This window comes from Dermacentor andersoni, chromosome 11 (assembly GCF_023375885.2).
Source record: "Dermacentor andersoni chromosome 11, qqDerAnde1_hic_scaffold, whole genome shotgun sequence".
Taxonomy (NCBI): domain Eukaryota; kingdom Metazoa; phylum Arthropoda; class Arachnida; order Ixodida; family Ixodidae; genus Dermacentor; species Dermacentor andersoni.
In genome coordinates, this window is record NC_092824.1 from 66643260 (window position 1) to 66665526 (window position 22267).

Consider the following 22267-nt stretch of genomic DNA (forward strand, 5'->3'; position numbering starts at 1 on the left):
CCTTTCTGGCTACGTGCCAAGCTGGCTACCTGATGGTGTACAGAATAGGTAAGGTTTCTCGCACTCACCCAATTCATCGTGCGTCTCACATGCGTGCCCGTTGTCTTCTTCCACTGGTTCCGGATAAACGGCCCGAAATCGACTTTGTCGTACCGTGCACCCATCTGGCGGGCAAAGACGATGCTGGCTTTTCGTGCGTCATCACCAGGTCAAAGCGGAGGAGGTAGCACGGGGGCCGGCTGCACGAGTCAATCAAGCAAGGTGAGCGCGACGAAGAAGTGAATTGTTGCACCGTAACTTTTCCACTGCCTTTCGCACTGGCAAATTATTCGCCTATGAAACGATTTCACGCACTTCAAACTCGAGTACGCCAATGCTTGTATTTCTTAGCAATGGTGTGGGAACAACACGCTACAAAATATTATTTCAGTATTTTCTTATATTAAGGAATAATTATAAAAAAGATTTCACTAATGCGGCCCACAATCCGAACACAATGATGTTATTGTCGTTTAATTTTGTTATTGCCCAACATGACTCAACAGGATGAAAGTAAACATATTTGTACGCATCGTTGTCAGTTGGACAGCTTTTGATTGCACCCTTTACTTAAGCTTCACATCGTATAAATTGCAACATATGCCGAGGATCCGCATAATTTTATTTTCGTGTGGCATGCGTCACATATTTTGACGGCATAACTTGATCCAACATGGACATTGCAGGATGTACGGCAGTGTGACGATAAGGGAAACGAAATTCTACCCTAGACCATTTATGGACATTTCGTACTTCACTATGTTTCCCATGTCGTGTTGGTTCTGTATGAGTCAGTGGTATATATGCTGCACCGTTTTGGACAACATCACAAGCGGATGCACAACGCTACTATTTCTTCTCTGCTCTTTGCCTTGCTACTCCAGAAACCACGTGATCCTATCTAATTCTTTACTATTAGTCCTTCCAATATACTTGCACTTGCCTCTCGCGAATATAAAACATCCTTATGAATACATTTACAATTTGGGCTCGTTGGTAATACAACACAGTTAGACTCATAGTGAATAAATAACTAATCGAAGCGAAGTCCGTAGGCATAGCCCGATCTTCTAAGAAAAGAAATCAAAAACAGGAGAAATATAAGAGCCCTATATGATGCATTCCAGGGTAACATAATTTTTTTTTTTTGCGACAGCGCAACGAATGTCACGCTCGCACATTACAAAATAATCACCGTCCCTTCCCAACCGCGAAGATGGTTGAACAGCGAAGCTATATTGTTTAAACCGTTGCACCATGTAAGACATACTTTGCAAACAGTCTATATTGTAAATCTTTCGTTCCGCCATTCTTTCACCTCACTTTTGCTGTTGCGTGCTTCGCGTGGTGAGCATGCTTTATGAATGCTTTTTTTTTTTTTGCGGTTCTCCCACATATTTGCGCTGAGGAAGGAACTATGATACTCTCGGAACTCGGAAGCTCTTCCAAAGAAGCGTTTAACTGCCCTACGCATGATATGGCGTGCCCAGATTACTCTTTTCCTCTTAATGTCAACTAGAATAACGCCTAGCTCTAACAAACCACTCCGCTGTCTTCATGTCCTATCCTCTCGAGTATTTGTTGCTTAATTTTGTAGGTTATTGCCCAAAGTCACCACGTTTGTTTGTCCACTTGCTTATTTAATTTTATTGCGTATATAAGCGACCGTGACCGTAAAAAGATAATCAATGAAAAACAAAGCTAACCTCAAGGCAAAAATAAAACCGTCATCGACATCACCGGCAGCCTGTTTATGTCGTCTCCCAGAAATTTCCAACCACGTTTTGTCTTGCACCAGCTGATTCTATCTTACGCATGCCAATTTCCTAATTTTCAAACCATACCATGCCTAATTTCATGCCATCTTTGGAAGCTTTTCCAAACCAGCGCTTAGCTGCCCTACGCATAAGATCGCCTGCTCAGATCCCTCTTTTCCACTTATGTCAACTAGAATAACGCCTAGCTCTAACAAACCACTCCCCTGTCTCCTATGTCCTATCCTCTCGAGTATCCTTAGCGTAATTTTGTAGGTTAGTGCCCAAACTCACCACGTTTGTTTGTCCGCTTGTCTATTTCGTATTATTGCTTATATCAGGGACCGTGACCATAAAAAGTTAAGCCATGAAAAACAAAGCTAGCCTCAAATGAAACATAAAGCCATCGTCATCATCACCAGCAGTCTGCTTACATCATATTCCAGTAATTCCTAACAACATGTTGTGTTGCACCAGCTGATTATATCTTACGGCTTCCAACTTCCTAATTTTCATACCATGGAATACCCAACTGCCTGCCATCCTCGGAAGCTCTTACAAAGCACCGGTTAACTGCCCTACGCATTAGATGGCCTGCTCAGATCCCTCTTTTCCTCTTAATGTCAACTAGAATAACGGCAAGCTCTAACAAACTACTCCGCTGTCTCCTATGTCCCATCCGCTCGAGTATTTCAAGCGTAATTTTGTAGGTTATTGCCCAAATTCACCGCGTTTGTTCACCTGCTTGCCTATTGCATTTATTTGCGTGTATCAGCGAGCATGACCGTAAAAAATAAGCAATGAAAGACCACGCTAACCTCAACGGAGAAATAAAACTGCCATCATCATCACCAGCAGCCTGTTTATGTCCTCTCCCAGAAATTTCCAATAGCCTTTTCTCTTGCACTAGCTGATTCTATGGTGCGCCTGCCAACTTCTCAATTGTCCTACCATGCAATACCCAATTGCCTGCCATCCCCGCAAGCTCTTCCAAACCAGCAGTTAATTGCCCTACGCATTAGATGGCCTGCCCAGATCCCTCTTTTCCTCGTAATTTCCACTTGAATAACGGCAAGCTCTAACAAACCACTCCGCTGTCTCCTATGTGCTATCCTTCCGAGTATTTGTAGCTTAATTTTGTTGGTTATTTTCCAAACTTACCGCGCTTGTTCACTTGCTTGCCTATTGCATTTAATTGCGTATATCAGCGAGCGTGACCGTGAAAAGATAAGCAATGAAAAACCAAGCTAATCTCAAGGGAAAAACAAAACCGTCATCATCATGACTAACAGCCTGTTTATGTCATCTCTCAGAAATTTCCAACAACCTTTTCTCTTGCACCAGCTGATTATATCTTACGCCTGCCAACTTCCTAATTTTCATACCATGCAACACCTAATTGCCTGCCATCCTCGGAAGCTCTTACAAACCACCGGTTAACTGCCCTACGCATTAGATTGCGTGCCCAGATCCCTCTTTTCCTCTTAATGTCAACTAGAATAACGACAAGCTCTAACAAACCACTCCGCTGCCTCCTATGTCCTATCCTGTCGAGTATTTGTAGAGTAATTTTGTAGGTTATTGCCCAAACTCACCACGTTTGTTTGTCCGCTTGTCTATTTCATTTTATTGCTTATGTCAGAGACCGTGACCTTAAAAAGTTAAGCAATGAAAAGCAAAGCTAGCCTCAAATGAAAATTAAGAACATCGTCATCATCACCACCAGCTTGTTTATGTCCTCTCCCAGAAATTTCCAATAGCCTTTTCTCTTGCACTAGCTGATTCTATGGTGCGCCTGCCAACTTCTCAATTGTCCTACCATGCAATACCCAATTGCCTGCCATCCCCGCAAGCTCTTCCAAACCAGCAGTTAATTGCCCTACGCATTAGATGGCCTGCCCAGATCCCTCTTTTCCTCGTAATTTCCACTTGAATAACGGCAAGCTCTAACAAACCACTCCGCTGTCTCCTATGTGCTATCCTTCCGAGTATTTGTAGCCTAATTTTGTTGGTTATTTTCCATTTTCACCGCGTTTGTTCACCTGCTTGCCTATTGTATTTATTTGCGTATATCAGCGAGCGTGACCGTAAAAATATAAGCAATGAAAAACGAAGCTAATCTCAAAGGAAAAACAAAACCGTCATCATCATCACTAGCAGCCTGTTTATGTGATCTCTCAGAAATTTCCAACAACCTTTTGTCTTGCACCAGCTGATTGCATGGTGCGCCTGCCAACTTCCTAATTTTCATCCCATGCAATACCTAATTGCCAGTCATCCTCGGAAGCTCTTCCAAACCAGCGGTTAATTGCCCTACGCATTACATGGCCTGCCCAGATCCCTCTTTTCCTCTTAATGTCAACTAGAATAACGCCAAGCTCTAACAAACCACTCCGCTGTCTCTTATGTCCTATCCTCTCGAGTATTTGTAGCGTAATTTTGTAGGATATTGCCCAAATTCACCGCGTTTGTTCACTTGCTTGCCTATTGCATTCAATTGCGTATATCAGCGAGCGTGACCGTAAAAAGATAAGAAATGAAAAACCAAGCTAATCTCAAGGGAAAAACAAAACCGTCATCATCATCACTAGCAGCCTGTTTATGTCATCTCTCAGAAATTTCCAACAACTTTTCTCTTGCAGCAGCTGATTCTATGGTGCGCCTGCCAACTTCCTAATTTTCATACCATGCAACACCTAATTGCCTGCCATCCTCGGAAGCTCTTCCAAACCAGTGGTTAACTGTCCTGCGCAGTGCATGGCCTGGCCGCTCCATCCTTCGCTCTTAATGTCAACTAGAATAAGGGCAAGCTCTAACAAATCAATCCGCAGTCTTCTTGTCCCAGAGCGAGAGGTCTAACATTTTTCATCTGACAGTTCTTTGTTCATCCCAATGTTTCTGCTGAATATGTTAGCAGCTGCCGAAAACAATGATTGCAAACATTTCAAAGATACGAGTAAGCTCCCAGTCGTAATTGCCTAATGCGTGCTGTGTGCGTTCCAGCCGATGTTAATTTATTGCAAATGGTATTTCCCTGATCACGGCGGCCTTTGACTGATTAACCTCGATATGCGTTTTGTCTCTCCGATTTTCGGCTACTAATCGCGATTCAACTTTCTGTTTTTAGGCAATTCAACATTACTTTGTGCTTCTGATATTAATATTAAACCTCACTCTTGCTTGATGTCGACTGAAACTTACTATAGCGGTCCCACTTTACCAGTCACGTGAAATTGTATATTAGAAAAAGGTTGAACGGAACAATGATATACATGTGATAATTACTGCTGCAAAATTATGGTAGGGTCAGTATAACGAAGAATCGATCCTTCTAGCAAAACTCATCTCAAACCCGGCAGTTCATACGGGGCACGGACACATATGCAAACTCTCACATTCAACAATCAGTCAGCAGACATGACGTAGGCAAAATTACATGCTGCTTTAAGCAAATGTCCATGAACTTGAACCAATTTTTAGAATATATTGTTGGCGTACAGTTCTCGGGCTTACCGGAATCTCCGAATTATAAAGGAAATTGAAGTCTTGCATATTCATGTAAATAAATCCAGACGATGGAGAAGAGGTAAAAGATATACCGCTGATGCGTTTGTCATCCGTTAGTAACGCAAGGAGCACTTTGTGCTGTCATGTGGAGAATTACGGTATCATAGAGTGGATGTCCTAGGCCCTTCTGCACAACCTGAAATTGCAGTTATTTCGTTTTGCTTGTTCCCTCTGATCAGGCACATTAATTATACTCGCCTTTTCCAGAATGGTTCATAAGTTGGAAGTCGGCGCTTTGTTCGTGTGCCTCTTCTTTTACTGTCCATTATTTACTGACCATGAGCCTATTAATGTCTTGCCATAAACCACCCCAGCCCGTTCTTTGCGTATCAGCTGGCGCTGCTGTATATGGGACTTCGTAGGTGAATAACTATCATCGAGGCGCGGGCGGCCAGTGGTTCGAAACCGACATCTGGGAAGTCCACTTCTCTGGTGATGCCTTTCGGAGGCGATTCCAGAAGATCTGCGTGAGTGCGTGATCGAAAACCTTCCTGGCTCTGCGCCTAGCTGGGTTCCTGATGTTGTACAGAATAGCTCGTTTCTTCTATACACCCTATTCACCGTGCGTCTGACATGCTTGCCCGTTGTCTTCTTTTTCATTGGTGCGGACAACGAACGGCGCGAGATCGACATGTTCGTGTCCTGCATCCATCTGTCGGGAAAAAACGACGCTGGCCTTTCGTGCGTCATCAACCGACCGAGCGGGAGAGGCAGCAGGGGACCCACTGCAGTAGTCAAACCAGCAAGGTAAGCGTATTAAAGGCATGACGTGTTGCGTCTTAATTTTTCCATCGCGTTTCACACTACCAAAGTAATCGCCCACAAGACGATTTCACGCACAATAAACTCGAGCACGCCAAAGCTTGTAATTCTTAGCATGGAAGTGTGAACAAGGCGCTATGAAAGTTTATTGCAGTATTTTCTTTTCCAAAGAAAAATTCAGAAAATAACTAACTAATGCAGTACAGAATCCCAACTAAATAAGGTTACCACTGCCAAAAATTACGAATTAGATTAACTGCAACTTATTCAGGGGAGCAGCGCATAATAACAGGGAAGAAAGAAAATGGCACACGTGCGCTTCCTCACAAAGGAAATCGGAAAATGGCATGAAAGCATCTGCGTCGTTCACATCGAGTATGGGGCGCTGCTATCCAATTAACTTTCAGTTATTAACAAGCGATCGCCTTGTCTTGCTGTTTCGTGCGCACCGCGTCAGTGGTTACATTTATCATTGCAGAATCCCAGCAGCGAAATTTCTCTTGTCTACTTACCTCGCTTTCCTGTAGTACAATATGTTGTATAATTGTCGTAACCCCTTTGTATGTTGTCGTAAATGTCCGTTTTTTGGTCAAGTTAGTAGTTAATGTTAGTTCGCTTTGAACGATTCGTCGTATAAACAGGTTGTATATGTTTTTCTCACCCTGCGCTGGAAATGTTAGAAATATTGGGCAGTGAGTATTCTTTCTGTAAATATTTAGCCTCGTCTATGCCTTGCCAGAATTGCTTCGTAAAACATATAAACTGGCAATGTCTTGCGTTTACCTAATCATGTAATTCCCAAACATAGTTTCCCTTCAAAAAACGAATGAAACATCTTGTGGGCATGTATTTCTGGCCGTATGGAGTACAGGTGCAAACAAAAGTAACTAGAACAGGAGACCTGTGGTTGAACTGCATCACAATGCCCTCTAGTAGACTCAAGGGAAAACAATAAATCAGACTACGCATCCTCGCAGGCCGGTGATCATTGTATTTTCATCAAAATGCCCTCTAGCAGCTTTGAGGCTGCGCGAGCGGATTGGGCATTAGAACAGAGTCGGTTGCAGCTCCCATGTTCCAGTTACTTTTGAGCGCTCATTTAAACTCGTAAGATATTGCAATGAAATGTTGTTTTAGCAAAAGCTCCATTAGTATAAAATTACTTGTTTGTTCTTAAACTATCCGCAAATGAAACCTCTCTAAGCATATGAAAAACGCCAAGTTTCCCTTGCTTGAAATTTCGAGCTCTGAAACTTTGCGTAGCATGAAGGATGCGTTGTTCAATGCAGCGATGATGCTCATCTGGTCTAGATAACAGATATAGGCAAGTGTAATCAGCACCGCCGCGCACGAACACACACTCGTGTGTAACAATTACCGCGACTGATAAGACGAAGTAACGGCACGAATCACGTCACGGCAGATATAAAATTGCGACTGCGGACATATATATATATATATATAATATGTACATACCGCGTTTGTTTGTTTGCTTGCCTAATGCATTTCATTGAGTATATCAAGGAGCATGACGGTACAAAGTTAAGGAATAAAAAACAAAGCTAGCCTCAAGGGAAAGATAAAGCCGTCATCATTATCACCAGCAGCCTGTTTCTGTCATCTCCCAGCAATTTCCAATAACCTTTTGTCCTGCGCCATCTCATTCTATCTTACGCCTGCCAACTTCCTAATTTTAATGCCATCCCATACCTAATTGCCTGCTGTCCTCACAAGCACATCCAAACCAGCGGGTAACTTCCCTACGCATTTCATGGCCTGCCCAGCTCCGTCATTTCCTCTTAATCTCAACTTGAATAAGGGCTAGCTCTAACCAACCACTCCGCTGTCTGCTATCGCGTCGAGTATCTGTACCTTAATTTTGTTGGTGATTGCCCAAACTTACCACGTTTGTTCGTCTGCTTGCCTATTGCATTACATTGCGTTTATCAGCGAGTGTGACCGTAAAAGGATAAGCAAGAAGAACATAGCTAAGCTCAAGGGGAAAATAAAGCCGTCATCATCATCACCAGCAGCCCGTTTAAGTCATCTGCCAGCAATTTCCTGTAACCTTTTGCCTTGCACCAGTCGATTCTATTTTACGCCTGCCAACTTCCTAACTTTCACACCATCCCATACCTAACTGCCTGCCGTCCTCAGAAGCACATCCAAACCATCGGTTAACTGCCCTACGCATTACATGGCCTGCCCAGTTCCGACTTTTCCTCTTAATCTCAACTAGAATAACAGCTAGCTCTAACCAACCACTCCGCTGTCTGCTATCGTGTCGGGTATTTGTAGCTTAATTTTGTTGGTGATTGCCCAAACTTACCACGTTTGTTCGTCTGCTTGCCTATTGCATTTCATTGCATCTATCAGCGAGCGTGACCTTAAATTGTTAACCAATTAAAAAGGTAACCTCAAGGCAAAAATAAAGATGTCATCATCATCATCACCAGCAGCCTGTGTATGTAATCTCCTACCAATTTCCAGTAACCTTTTGACTTGTACGAGCTGATTCTACCTTACGCCAGCCAACTTCCTAATTTTCATACCATACCATACCTAATTCCCTGCCGTCCTAGGAAGGACTTCCAATCAAGCTGTTAACGGCCCTACGATTTACATGGCCTGCCCAACTCCATCATTACCTCTAATCTCTACTAGAATAACGGTTAGCTCTAATAAACTACTCCGCTTTCTCTTATTTCCTGTCCTCTCGGGTATATATAGCTTAATTTTGTTTTTGATTGCCCAAACTTACCTCGTGTGTTTGTTTGCTTGCCTAATGCATTTCATTGCGTATATCAAGGAGCATGACGGTACAAAGTTAAGGAATGAAAAACCAAGCTAGCCTCAAGGGAAAAATAAAGCCGTCATCATTATAACCAGCAGCCTGTTTCTGTCATCTCCCAGCAATTTCCAGTAACCTTTTGTCTTGCGCCATCTCATTCTATCTTAAGCCTGCCAACTTCCTAATTTTCATACCATCCCATAACTAATTGCCTGCCGTCCTCACAAGCACATCCAAACCAGCGGTTAACTTCCCTACGCATTTCATGGCCTGCCCAGCTCCGTCATTTCCTCTTAACCTCAACTTGAATAAGGGCTACCCATAAAAAACCACTCCGCTGTCTGCTATCGTGTCGAGTATCTGTAGCCTAATTTTGTTGGTGATTGACCAAACTTACCACGTTTGTTCGTCTGCTTGCCTATTGCATTACATTGCGTTTATCAGCGAGTGTGACCGTAAAAGGATAAGCAAGAAGAACATAGCTAAGCTCAATGGGAAAAGAAAGCTGTCATCATCATCACCAGCAGCCCGTTTAAGTCATCTCCCAGCAATTTCCAATAACCTTTTGTCCTGCGCCATCTCATTCTATCTTACGCCTGCCAACTTCCTAATTTTCATACCATACCCTACCTAATTCCCTTCCGTCCTAGGAAGGACTTCCAATCCAGCTGTTAATGGCCCTACGATTTACATGGCCTGTCCAACTCCATCATTACCTCTTAATCTCTACTAGAATAACGGCTAGCTCTAATAAACTACTCTGCTTTCTCTTATTTCCTGTCCTCTCGAGTACCTGTAGCTTAATTTTGTTTTTGATAGCCCAAACTTACCGCGTTTGTTTGTTTTCTTGCCTAATCCATTCCATTGCGTATATCAGGGAGCGTGACGGTAAAAAGTTAAGGAATGAAAAACAAAGGCAGCCTTAAGGGATAAATAAAGCCGTCATCATCACCAGCAGCCTGTTTCTGTCATCTCCCAGCTATTTCCAATAACCTTTTGTCTTGCGCCATCTCATTCTATCTTACGCCTGCCAACTTCCTAATTTTAATGTCATCCCATAACTAATTGCCTGCCGTCCTCACAAGCACATCCAAACCAGCGGTTAACTTCCCTACGCATTTCATGGCCTGCCCAGCTCCGTCATTTCCTCTTAATCTCAACTTGAATAAGGGCTAGCTCTAACCAACCACTCCGCTGTCTGCTATCGTGTCGAGTATATGTAGCCTAATGTTGTTGGTGATTGCCCAAACTTACCACGTTTGTTCGTCTGCTTGCCTATTGCATTACATTGCGTTTATCAGCGAGTGTGACCGTAAAAGGATAAGCAAGAAGAACATATCTAAGCTCAAGGGGAAAAGAAAGCCGTCATCATCATCACCAGCAGCCCGTTTAAGTCATCTCCCAGCAATTTCCTGTAAGCTTTTGCCTTACTGCAGTCGATTTTATTTTACGCCTGCCAAATTCCTAACTTTCACACCATCCCATACCTAACTGCCTGCCGTCCTCAGAAGCACATCCAAACCATCGGTTAACTGCCCTACGCATTATATGGCCTGCCCAGTTCCATATTTTCCTCTTAATCTCAACTAGAATAACAGCTAGCTCTAACCAACCGCTCCGCTGTCTGCTATCGTGTCGGGTATTTGTAGCTTAATGTTGTTGGTGAATGCCCAAACTTACCACGTTTGTTCGTCTGCTTGCCTATAGCATTTCATTGCATCTATCAGCGACCGTGACCTTAAATTGTTAAGCAATTAAAAAAGCTAACCTCAAGGCAAAAATAAAGATGTCATCATCATCATCACCAGCAGCCTGTGTATGTAATCTCCTACAAATTTCCAGTAACCTTTTGACTTGTACGAGCTGATTCTATCTTACGCCAGCCAACTTCCTAATTTTCATACCATACCATACCTAATTCCCTGCCGTCGTAGGAAGGACTTCCAATCCAGCTGTTAACAGCCCTACGATTTACATGGCCTGCCCAACTCCATCATTACCTCTTAATCTCTACTAGAATAACGGCTAGATCTAATAAACTACTCCGCTTTCTCTTATTTCCTGTCCTCTCGAGTACCTGTAGCTTAATTTTGTTTTTGATTGCCCAAACTTACCGCGTTTGTTTGTTTGCTTGCCTAATGCATTTCATTGCGTATATCAGGGAGCGTGACGGTAAAAAGTTTAGGAATGAAAAACAAAGCTAGTCTCAAGGGAAAGATAAAGCCGTCATCATTATCACCAGCAGCCTGTTTCTGTCATCTCCCAGCAATTTCCAATAACCTTTTGTCTTGCGCCATCTCATTCTATCTTACGCCTGCCAACTTCCTAATTTTAATGCCATCCCATAACTAATTGCCTGCCGTCCTCACAAGCACATCCAAACCAGCGGTTAACTTCCCTACGCATTTCATGGCCTGCCCAGCTCCGTCATTTCCTCTTAATCTCAACTTGAATAAGGGCTAGCTCTAACCAACCACTCCGCTGTCTACTATCGTGTCGAGTATCTGTAGCTTAATTTTGTTCGTGATTGACCAAACTTACCACGTTTGTTCGTCTGCTTGCCTATTGCATTTCATTGCATCTATCAGCGAGCGTGACCTTAAATTGTTAAGCAATTAAAAAAGCTAACCTCAAGGGAAAAATAAAGCTGTCATCATCATCATCACCAGCAGCCTGTGTATGTAATCTCCTACAAATTTCCGTTACCCTTTTGTCTTGTACAAGCTGATTCTATCTTACGCCAGCCAACTTCCTAATTTTCATACCATACCATACCATACCTAATTCCCTGCCGTCCTAGGAAGGACTTCCAATCCAGCTGTTAACGGCCCTACGATTTACATGGCCTGCCCAACTCCATCATTACCTCCTAATCTCTACTAGAATAACAGCTAGCTCTAATAAACTACTCCGCTTTCTCTTATTTCCTGTCCTCTCGAGTACCTGTAGCTTAATTTTGTTTTTGATTGCCCAAACTTACCGCGTTTGTTTGTTTGCTTGCCTAATGTATTTCATTGCGTATATCACGGAGCGTGACGGTAAAAAGATAAGGAATGAAAAACAAAGCTAGCCTCAAGGGGAAAATAAAGCAGTCATAATTATCACCAGCAGCCTGTTTCTGTCATCTCCCAGCAATTTCCAATAACCTTTTGTCTTGCGCCATCTCCTTCTATGTTACGCCTGCCAACTTCCTAATTTTAATGCCATCCCATAACTAATTGCCTGCCGTCCTCACAAGCACATCCAAACCAGCGGTTAACTTCCCTACGCATTTCATGGCCTGCCCAGCTCCGTCATTTCCTCTTAATCTCAACTTGAATAAGGGCTAGCTCTAACCAACCACTCCGCTGTCTGCTATCGTGTCGAGTATCTGTAGCTTAATTTTGTTGGTGATTGCCAAAACTTACCACGTTTGTTCGTCTGCTTGCCTATTGCATTGCATTGCGTTTATCAGCGAGTGTGACCGTAAAAGGATAAGCAAGAAGAACATAGCTAAGCTCAAGGGGAAAATAAATCCGTCATCATCATCACCAGCAGCCCGTTTAAGTCATCTCCCAGCAATTTCCAATAACCTTTTGTCCTGCGCCATCTCATTCTATCTTACGCCTGCCAACTTCCTAATTTTAATGCCATCCCATACCTAATTGCCTGCCGTCCTCAATAGCACATCCAAACCAGCGGTTAACTTCCCTACGCATTTCATGGCCTGCCCAGCTCCGTCATTTCCTCTTAATCTCAACTTGAATAAGGGCTAGCTCTAACCAACCACTCCGCTGTCTGCTATCGTGTCGAGTATCTGTAGCTTAATTCTGTTGGTGATTGACCAAACTTACCACGTTTGTTCGTCTGCTTGCCTATTGCATTACATTGCGTTTATCAGCGAGTGTGACCGTAAAAGGATAAGCAAGAAGAACATAGCTAAGCTCAAGGGGAAAAGAAAGCCGTCATCATCATCACCAGCAGCCCGTTTAAGTCATCTCCCAGCAATTTCCTATAACCTTTTGCCTTGCACCAGTCGATTCTATTTTACGCCTGCCAACTTCCTAACTTTCACACCATCCCATACCTGACTGCCTGCCGTCCTCATAAGCACATCCAAACCATCGGTTAACTGCCCTACCCATTACATGGCCTGCCCAGTTCCATCTTTTCCTCTTAATCTCAACTATAATAACAGCTAGCTCTAACCAACCACTCCGCTGTCTGCTATCGTGTCGGGTATTTGTAGCTTAATTTTGTTGGTGATTGCCCAAACTTACCACGTTTGTTCGTCTGCTTGCCTATTGCATTTCATTGCATCTATCAACGAGCGTGACCTTAAATTGTTAAGCAATTAAAAAAGCTAACCTCAAGGCAAAAATAAAGCTGTCATCATCATCATCATCACCAGCAGCCTGTGTATGTAATCTCCTACCAATTTCCAGTAACCTTTTGTCTTGTACGAGCTGATTCTATCTTACGCCAGCCAACTTCCTAATTTTCATACCATACCATACCCAATTCCCTGCCGTCCTAGGAAGGACTTTCAATCCAGCTGTTAACGGCCCTACGATTTACATGGCCTGCCCAACTCCATCATTACCTCTTAATCTCTACTAGAATAACGGCTAGCTCTAATAAACTACTCCGCTTTCTCTTATTTCCTGTCCTCTCGAGTACCTGTAGCTTAATTTTGTTTTTTATTGCCCAAACTTACCGCGTTTGTTTGTTTGCTTGCCTAATGCATTTCATTGCGTATATCATTGAGCGTGACGGTACAAAGTTAAGGAATGAAAAACAAAGCTAGCCTCAAGGGGAAAATGAAGCCGTCATCATTATCACCAGCAGCCTGTTTCTGTCATCTCCCAGCAATTTCCAGTAACCTTTTGTCTTGCGCCATCTCATTCTATCTTAAGCCTGCCAACTTCCTAATTTTCATGCCATCCCATACCTAATTGCCTGCCGTCCTCACAAGCACATCCATACCAGTGGTTAACTACGCTACGCATCATCTGGCCTGCCCAGCTCCGTCTTTTCCTCTTAATCTCAACTTGAATAACGGCTACCTATAACCAACCACTCCGCTGTCTGCAATCATGTCGAGTATTTGTAGCCTAATGTTGTTGGTGATTGCCCAAACTTACAGCAGTTGTTCGTCTGCTTGCCTATTGCATTACATTGCGTTTATCAGCGAGTGTGACCGTAAAAAGTTAAGCGATGAATAACAAAGCTCACCTCAAGGGAAAAATAAAGGCGTCATTATCATCACCAACAGCCTGTTTGTCATCTCCCAGCAATTTCTAATAACCTTTCGTCTTGCGCCATCTGATTCAAATTATGCCTGTCCACTTCCTAATTTTCATACCATACCATACCTAATTGCCTGCCGTCCTTCCAAACCAGCGGATAACTGCCCTGCGTATCATCTTTTCCTCTTACTGTCAACTAGAATAGCGTCTAGCTCTAACAAACTATTCCGCTGTCTTTCTGTCCCTTACCGAGAGGTCGAAGATTTTTCATCTGACGGTTCTTTGTTCATCCCAATGTTTCTGTTCAATATGTTAGCAGCTGGCGAAAACAAACACTGCAAACATTTCGAAGGCACGAGTAAGCTGCCAGTCTTAATTGCTTAATGCGTGTCGGGGGCGTTCCAGCCGATGTTTATTTATTACAAATGGTCTTTCCATGATCTTGGCTGGTTAGCCTCGGTATGCGTTTTGTTTCACCGATTTTCGGCTGACTACCAATCGCGAGTGAACATCTTGTTCCTAGGCAATTCAACGTTACTTTATGTTTCTTATGTTAATATTAAACCTTACTCTTGCATGTTGTCGACTCAGACATACCATAGAGGTCCCACCTTGCGAGTAACATGAAATCCTATATTAGGCAAAAGTTGAACAGCACCGTGATATACATGTGATAATTTCGGGAGCAATAATATGGTAGGGGTATAACGAAGAATCGATCCTTCTAGCGAAACTCATCTCAAGCGCCGCAGTCCATACGGGTCATTGGCACTTATGCAATCTATCACATTCAATAATCAATCATCAGACATGACGTAGGCAAAGCTGCGTGCTGCGTTAAGCAAAGGTCCATGAACTTGAGCCAAATGTTAGAATTTACTGTTGGCGTACAGTTCTCGGGCTTACCGGAATCATCGAAGAATAAAAAAAAATTAAATTATGGGGTTTTACGTGCCAAAACCACTTTCTGATTATGAGGCACGCCGTAATGGAGGACTCCAGAAATTTCGACCACCTGGGGTTCTTTAACGTGCACCTAAATCTAGTACACGGGTGTTTTCGCATTTCGCCATCGCCGAAGTATAAAGGAAACTCAAATCTTGCATATTCATGTGAATAAATTCAGACGATAGAGACGAGGTAAAAAAACATACCGCGAATACGTTTGTCATGCGTTAGTAACGCATGGCGCTGCTTGTGCTGTCACGTGGGGAATTACGGAGTCATGGAGTGGTATCATGGAGTGCAGATAGTCTCCTTCTGCACAACCTGCAATTGCAGTTCTTTTGTTTTGCTTCTTCCCTCTGATGAGACAAAGTAATTACACTCGCCTTTTCCAGAATGTTTCATATGTTGGAAGTTGGCGCTATGTTCGTGAGCTTCGCTTGCGTTTGCCTCTTTTTCTTTTGCTGCCCATAATTTATTGCCCTTCAGCTTTTAATGTCTTGCCATAAGACACACCGCCCATACCTTTGCGTATCAGCTGGCGGTGCTGTATATCGGACTACGTGGGTGAATAACTATCATCGAGGCGTGGACGGCCAGTGGTTCGGAAGCGACATCTTGGGCAATCACTTCTCGGGCGATCACTTTCAGAGGTGATCAAACCCGATCTGTGTGAGTGTGCGATATAAAACGTTCCTGGCTCTGCACCAAGCTGGGTTCCTGATGTTGTGCAGAATAGGTCAAGGTTTCTTCTACTCACCGCATTCACCGTGCGTCTCACATGCGTGTCCGTTGTCTTCTCTTTCATTGGAGCTGACAACGAACTGCGCGAGATCTACATGTTCGTGTCCTGCGTCTACTTGTCGGGCAAACACGACGCTGGCCTTTCATGCGCCATCAGCGAGCAAAGCGGGAGAGGCAGCAGGGGACCCACTGCAATAGTCAAACCAGCAAGGTAAGCGTATCGAAGACATCACGTGTTGGGGGGGGGGGGGGGGGGTAATTTTTCAATTCCTTTCCACACTGCCAAAGTAATCGCCTACAAGGCGATTTCACGCACAATAAACTCGAGTACGCCAATGCTTGTAATTCTTAGCAAGGAAGTGTGACCAAGGCGCTACGAAATTTTATTGCAGTATTTGCTTATATAAAGGAATTCAGGAAATGAATCTAACTAATGCAGTCCACAATGCCAACTAAATAAGGCTGTCAGTATCGAAAATTGCGAATTAGGTATACTTCAACTTATCCAGGGAAGCAGTGCATAATAACAGGGAAGGAAGAAAATGGCAGACGTGCGCTTCCTGACAAAGGAAATCGGAAAATGTCATGAAAGCATCTACGTCGTTCACTTCGAGCATGTGACGCTGCTATCCAATTCACTTTCAGTTATCAGCAAGCGATCGCCTCGTTTTGCTGTTTCGTGCTCACCGCGTCAGTGGCTACATTTATCCTTCCAGAATCCCAGCAGTGAAATTTCTCTTGTCTACTTGCCTCGCTTTCCTGTAGTATATGTTGTATAATTGTCGTAACCCCTTTGTATGTTGTCGTAAATGTCATTTTCTTGGTCGAGTTATTAGTTAATGTTAGTTCGCTTTGAACGATTCGTCGTGTAAACAGGTTGTATATGTTTTCGTAACCCTGCGCTGGAAATGTTAGAAATATTGGGCATCTTGCTCACGTACATTGCAGTGATTATTCTTTCTGTAAATCTTTAGCGTCGTTTATGCCTTGCCAGAGTTGCTTCCTAAAACATGTTGTAAACTGGCAATGTCTTGCCGTTTAGTTAACCATGTAATTCCCAAACATAGCTTTCCTTAAAAAAAAAACGAATGAAACATATTGTGGGCATGTATTTCTGGCCGTATGGAGTACAGGTGCAAGCAAAAGTAACTAGAACAGGATACCTGCGGCTGAACTGCATCACAATGCCCTCTAGTAGAGTCAAGGGAAAACAATAAATCAGACTACGCATCCTCGCAGGCCGGTGATCATTGTATTTTCATCAAGATGCCCTCTAGCAGCTTTGAGGCTGCGCGAGCGGATTGGGCATTAGAATAGCGTCGGCCGCAGCTCCCATGTTCGAATTACTTTTGAGCGCTCATTTAAACTCGTAAAAAATTACAACGAAATGTTGTTTTAGCAAGAGCTCCATTAGTATAAGGTTAATTGTTCTTGAACTATCCGCAAATGAAACCTCTCTACAGCATATGAAAAACGCCTAGTTTCCCTTGCTTGAAGTTTTGAGCTCTGAAATTTTGCGTAGCATAAAGGATGCGAGGCGTATAAAGAACAGCGGATAGGTGGTTTTCATAGACTGCCCATAGCCGTCGCACCTATTACCTGGTGTATTGTAGGGGCAAAGTTGTTTCAAATGTTTCATGCTGGTTATGCTATATAACACTAATAACGACTGCAACAGGTTTTGACAGTCATGTGAAAGACAAACCTGAAGGTAACGCTCTATTGAACTAGCCTTAATATGGACCCATGCTGTAGTCTTTGCCCGGCCATAAGCCTGGCATATGCATTGCCAGACCCCTGTGCTAATCCGTTGTTCATCGAAATAAAGGAATGAACGACACAAAATTACTCCTGATTTCTCTCTAATGTGGCTGTAACTGTTTAGCCTGGTCAATTATTCAATAAACTCAGAAAGACGAGTATATGTCGTTCTCACTGTTGCCGTGGCATCATCCCAGGTCGACCTGACTTCTGTAGCAGCGAGGTGAACATCTCCTGCAGCATGCTCATGTCAAGCCACATGTAGCAGCTGCGAGCAACGTAGGTGCCACAGTGTTCATGCCCCTGGCAAGGCTGAAGCCCACTGTTGTCCTCGCGCAGCCGGATGCTCCACTTTGGATGTCGGTTGGCCAGGATGTCCAGCAAGGTTGAACCTTCTTGCTCAGCGTTTTTAAGTGCAAAAGTATGTTGTTTAATTGACTCGGCCGCTGATATTTACAGATTAGTACATTTTGCTACGTTTTCACATTTCATGTCAGCGATGCACCGTTTCCATATTTTACGCTAACAATCAACGATCTGTGGATGTAGATGTCAATGTAAACTAATGCACCGCTTTGGCTAATCCGACACGCAAGGCTGCGCGCTAAGACTTATTCAATATGCGTGAGGTCTAAAGTATGTGTAAAAATTATACAAAGCGAGTTTCAACTGCTGAAGTCAGCGACAACAAACTCTAAGGCAGCCGCGTCCGCAGACGGAACTCGGCACGCCTTTAACGGCCGCATTGCTGGCACGAGAGAGCGCTCAGGCTTGCTCATCCGGTGGTCGATGATTGCGACGTGGCTTCCAGGTACGACATTGCTACCATGAAGAAGCCAGCCGCGATCGACGAAACGCGTAACCGACGCAGACTCAACATCGGTGCAGCTGCACAAATCGAAGGGCGAAAGCCCCGGCTCCCTTCCAAAGCATTGCCAGCGGCATGCGACAGAGCGCAGCACAGAAAAGTGAAAAAGTTGGATTAGAAATGAACGCATGCTGTAAACTACTTTTCCTTGTTGAGCTGAACATTTTCGGTCTAATCCTGAGCTTCGGAATAATTTGCTAGTACTGAAACAAGTAAATCACAATTGGGGGTAGCATCAGCGTAATTTCAAACGTGAAAATTCTGAAAATATTCGGACATATCGTCCCGTTCCGAAGTTCACCTGCATTTGTTTATGCGATTTGAATTAAGACACCAAAACCTACACTACAGACTATTGCTACATGCTTAAACAGAGGCTGCATAGCAATTATATTCCATGTACCTACCTCACCAGAAATTCAATTCTGTCATTTTCTGATCAGGTTTGTATATATGCTGATGGTACAGTGGTTCAGAATTAAAATCTAGTTAAAGCCCATTGGCTAAACTTAGCCCCTCAAGTTAACAGTACGTAATGGCGGGTCTGCGTATGAAACATCTCCTTCAGCTAGCTTAATGTGAGCCTTGCAATCGGAGCAGATAAGCACTCGTTTCTGTATCGGAATTCATACTCCGCCGATTCATTACTTGGACTCGTGCTTTTGACACACACTGGCTCGCTTCACAAATGAGCAGCGTGCCATTGACAGGTCGCTATATGAAATATTCAGATCTTTGCAATTAATAGGGTGGGCCATAAGATGGCGTATATATTCTGGCTGGAATTGTCCCATATGTAGCACGTGGGTCGGGCTGTGCTCTTGAAACGGAACGCCAACTAGATGCATGCGCAACAGCGCAAGAACGTTGTGGCGTCCAAAAGTTTAGATAATGTCCAGTCGTGTAGTTTATATGAACTCTGTTGTGTATTCGCTTGACTAAGAGTATTGGGATTGTATTATTTTTCGTACATAGCCAATATATGTATGTTTCTTTCAGTACTCGTCAGCATATTATTTACCGCGTAAAGCCCCTTTACATATTGGCCCGATGAGCAGCCTGTTAGGTATTGTAAGTAAATAAAAAATTAAGTACATAAATAAAGTGGACTTTAATTGGGCTATATGCTGCGTAAGCGGCGCTAGGAAGCAGGGTCTGTAAATTTCGCCCTCCCACTTTTCGTAGCACCAACTTGGCATCGAACAGTATGCGAATTCCTGACAGTTGAGGAAAGCGCGCTGCAAGCAATTAATTCTGCCTGAAGGAGTTGCCATCGCTCTCAATTTTTTTTTTTACGGTTCCAGAGCTGCGTGCACACCGGAAGTGACGATGATGGCGAGGATCTGCCCACCACGGACTTCGGAGAATCCCTCGATCTGAAGAAACCTGGTGCGCGAGCCACCGAGCAGCCGCTGACCCAGACTGGAGAGGTTCAGCTCGAATGTCAGGTCTCGAACTTGCGTCAGAGTGCCCCCTTTCACTGTCACGACGACGTGGCCATTCGCACCGTTGCTGAAAAGAACAAGCGCTTGGTTCCGCACACACAAAAATAAAGTCTGAAAACACCGCAGGCCAAAAGGCCAGAAGACGACGACGATGGCGACGTGTAACGCCCATGACGTGAAAGATGTCTTACACTTCACGTACCACGACTCGAACTAAAAAGTGTTTCCGGGGTACGTCCTGGGTAGCTTGAGGTGAGTTACGGGCGGGTCTTCGAAATAGAGCACCGATAGCACGGCGGCTTACCGAGTTATATAGTTGGTAAAGGGGGAAGGGAAGGCAAGGAGTGGAATGTTGGTGGAGTGCATGACTAGCTGAAATAACGAAAAACCCACGTACGACTGCAAAATTAGCCGGAGACTTTTGCGGTGGCGTATGTTATTTGCCTACTGTTATTCAATAAGCGAAGAACTTTGTTCAGGATCCTTTTAACCCTGCAATGCATAACGCGCCTTCCGATTGCTGCGCCGTTCGAGACTGAATTTCAAATTTCTGCACGTGAAACAGAAGTAGCGACATACATTCCTAAGCTGTTCACGTGTGAAACTCGGCTGCAATATAACTGCTAGCTGCAGTGCTCGTTATGTTTGCTGAAGCTATCTTCAGTATAAGTTTGCGCTCCATGGCGAGAAATCAAGTTGTACGTATTTTGTGTAGAACGCTGTTTGGGCATTGCAAGGTTTAATGCGCCCAAATACGTTTGGTGTCTGTGTTGAATGCTCTGAACAGCGAACGCGTCAAAGTACTTGAAAAACTGCAGCAGTGGATAACGAATCCTGAAAGGACACCACACCACTGCAAAATTTGGAGTTCATCTGGGAGGCGTACCGCAGGTTGAGTAGAAGACGTCGGGATAATTTATCACTCGGAACTGGCGCCTGTGTTGTGTAGCAGGCAAACTTACGCGTGACATTAGCATGTTAAGCAATCGCCGTATAAGAATGAAAAAGCTTGTTGAGCATCGGAAGTACTTTCGTGCTGTTCTGTAGTTTTTCCGCGTACTTTTCTCTCGCGTTCCACAATCTTCGCGAACTGCCGTGCGCCGTGCTTATTAGCCGGAGGCTTCCGTTAAGCTGTTCCAAACATACTTGTAGAATGGATTTCGTTGTTTCTCGCACAGATACAGCCTTCTGGGTTTTACGATGTCCAGGACTTCGGAATTGCCACTAAGAATTTGTGATAGTATTTGTTTTCCCCTGCCAGCGTTACTTTCTATTCCCGGCACCTCTCGTTCTAGTAATGGATTCGATGTCGTATTTGTGAGAAATTTGCACTTTCGGCGTCATGTGCGCGCATGTATACGGCGTAAATTAAGGTGGGTATGTTCGGTTTTTGATCGTCCCTCAATTTTGTTTTTTACAGGGCCGGAGGAATGCTTTTGCTGGTGTACGAATGGTTAAGAGCTCCGAAATAAAGTTACGGTGTGTGGAATTAAGGCCCGTGCGTGTCTGGTCTCTCTTCGCTAGCATTTTCTTTCAGCGTGGACAAGCGTCCGAGTGTCGCCAGTCAATAGACAAGTATTTCTGTCAAAGGGGGACGTGGGTCTTCTCATAAAAGGAATTGAACAGCTTGCTATATTGAACCGCTCCTCGCAGTGCTACTAAACCGGGTCAAGGATTCAGATAACTACGGCGTGTTCAGTGACGCCCGATACAGTTCCGCTACGCTGCTGCAAAGTGTACGCAGAGTGTAGCGTAATGTGCACATGAGCACGCGGATAGAGCATGTGGTATGTTGTCGGCAGAACGAACTGTGTGACCAGCTAGGCAGCAATAGCGGCCCAGCTGGCCAAGCTACTGGTCGAGAAATAAACAGCGTTCGATGTGCCGTTCCGGTAGTCGAGCGGCTTGAGTGTTGATCTCGTATCCTTCAGGACGGCAGTTCGAATCCCGGTGCCTGCATCGCTGAAAAAAAAAAAGGCAGCGATGCCGGGGCTCAAAGTGCCATCCATGAAGGTTCGAGGTGGACCGTTAAGGCTGGGTCTCGGACCCCAGAGGACCTCCTGCATCGTAGTACCGGCGTACGCATGGCCAGTGCGCGGATTGAAGGCGGTGCGGACGTCGGCACAACGACACAGGTGACCCCCTGGGATCTACGTCGCCGTGCAGCTGGCTGGCGGAACTGGGAGTTCCGGCACCCAGCTGTGCTCTCGGCCGCCGGAATGTGGCGGATAAGAGGGAGTTTTGTGTCATGGTGCACACTATTTCCTCTCGCTATCCCCCGGGTATCCTAAGAGGGTGGATACCTGCTGCTTTTGGGGGAAGTGCGGAGGGCACCCCACGGAGAAGGGCGACCACACGCGAAA

The 22267-nt window shown here is 44.3% G+C and overlaps 2 long non-coding RNA genes across 5 annotated transcripts in view; one reads left to right on the forward strand and one right to left on the reverse strand.

The window, feature by feature from the left end:
* Positions 1–15934, reverse strand: part of LOC129381583 (uncharacterized) — a 49575-nt gene extending 33641 nt beyond the window's left edge. Inside the window, exons 1-2 of the long non-coding RNA XR_008609766.2 lie at positions 15847–15934; positions 69–239 (exon numbers count right to left, since the gene is read on the reverse strand). This is a non-coding gene — a long non-coding RNA (uncharacterized lncRNA). The remainder of the gene's footprint in view (positions 1–68; positions 240–15846) is intronic.
* LOC140213961 (uncharacterized) lies at positions 176–21397 on the forward strand. Of its 4 annotated transcripts, none has more exons than XR_011890889.1 (6): positions 186–261; positions 5723–6107; positions 15900–16041; positions 17789–18012; positions 19764–20156; positions 21325–21397. It is a non-coding gene; the product is annotated as an uncharacterized lncRNA (long non-coding RNA). The 4 variants fall into 4 exon arrangements; XR_011890888.1 differs by having other exon boundaries at positions 17789–17976; XR_011890890.1 differs by having other exon boundaries at positions 17789–17976; positions 19764–20135.
* The last annotated feature ends 870 nt before the right edge of the window (positions 21398–22267 follow it).